This window comes from Euwallacea similis, chromosome 8 (genome assembly GCF_039881205.1).
Source record: "Euwallacea similis isolate ESF13 chromosome 8, ESF131.1, whole genome shotgun sequence".
Taxonomy (NCBI): domain Eukaryota; kingdom Metazoa; phylum Arthropoda; class Insecta; order Coleoptera; family Curculionidae; genus Euwallacea; species Euwallacea similis.
The window spans coordinates 3881895-3883676 of NC_089616.1; positions in this window are offsets into that span (position 1 = coordinate 3881895).

Below are 1782 nucleotides of genomic sequence, written 5' to 3' on the forward strand. Positions count from 1 at the left end.
GTGCAATGCCTTTCTTTGTGCCTTCCAGATCCTAAAAAATTTCTCTGCATTCTTAGACGAGCCTCATTTTTCTTCTGCAGACTGTTAGTAAGACCGCTTGATTGTCCGAAGACATGCAAATTTTCCTCTCCGCTCCATATATTACAGGAATTTTCACAATCTTGTTTTTATTGTGCGCCGCTATTTATTATGCGAATCGACCGAAAATTTCACACAATGGTGAGTATACTTGTGCCAGTAATATTGCCAAGTTTCATGGAAATATTCCTCTTATTTTGGGGGGAAAATTTTTTTCAAAATTTCGATTTTAGGTCCGATAAAGAAGTGGCGAAGTGCGCGGAAAAGCGCAAGGCAGTGTTACAAGATGATATTTCTGATTTTCAAATACAATTCGGTTGAAGTAAATGTTTTGAAAACTGTAAGAATTGTAATAAGGAAAATATAAAAATAAGCTAAACTTAGATGCCTTGCATACATGGCGTTATTTAAGTGCGTGGCCAAACTTCAAAGGGTGATTCTTCGAGAGATTCTAAGACGATCCGGTAATGTTTCGTTTTTAAGATACAGGGTGTCAAACGTTTTTTTAATCGTTTTTTTGAAATAATTTTAATAATTCTTTAGCCAGTTTTGTTGAAATTAGCAGTGTTATTTATGGTTATTATTGTTATTTACGCTATTATAATATTTATTTGTTTAGTGTAGTTTCAGCAAAGCGTTTTTCTTGTTTGATTTTTTAAAATTTTTAGCTTTACTCTTGTGCAAGCCAGTAGCAAAAGGAGACAAAGAATTTCTAGCTTAAAAAGTCCCTTTGTATTACATTAATAATTGTTTTTAACGTTATATTAGTTTGCATCTTCTTGTTATTTAGTTTTTTTTTAATATGTAACAATTAAAAAAATGTTTGATATCCCGTATCTTAAAAGCGAAACATTACCAGACCCATGTTTATATGTATAAACTTTTCGTTTGAGAATCCCTCAAAGAATCACCCCTTGAAGTTTGGTTACGTACTTAAATAACACCCTGTACAGTGCCAGATTATATCTTTATATGTTATTTTGGAATCACACAACCTATAAAAAAATGTATATTCCTACGTGAATTGCACCTAATTTCGGGGGGATTTTGGTCTGGAAGACTGTTGGTTCTGTGGCTTCAATTTCGTTTAGCTTCATGGAGAAAAAATGTCTTCAATACATAATCTTTAAGTTTAAAAATCTCCAGTTTCCTCTCTTAATAAAACCCTGACTTGACGGAAAGGGAAGCTGTTTCCATTCCATTTTACGCCTGTTCAAAATTTGTTGTTAAGGAAATTTCCACGCAGAATTCATTTCTGCAATTTCTTATTCCAAAAGTAACATCATGACCCTTTGTACCTTAATCAAATATTAATCACCGACGAAGAACATTTACAAGGAGAGGTATATTTAAATGAAAAAACAGACATTTTTAGAACACAAAAATCTTGATTTAATGAAAGAACTGTGAAAAAAAACACCTTTGTGAAAGATGAGTTTAGCTCAAGCTCAATCACACTATTTTTTTTACCTTCTAGCACTCATTTTTACTATTGTTTCTGGGACACGCCGTAAAAGCAGTTCAATGAAAATTTCTGAATTTTTAAGCAATTAAAAACTTCCCCTAAAAACAAATTATGTTTCAGTTATATACCGCTTCTTTGTTGATTTGGTCTCAAAAAACTGATCTGCGGACACACGTGATCTTACAGGAAAAATCCAATGGATAGATCTAATCACAGAAGTATATTTTGATACTTAGAAC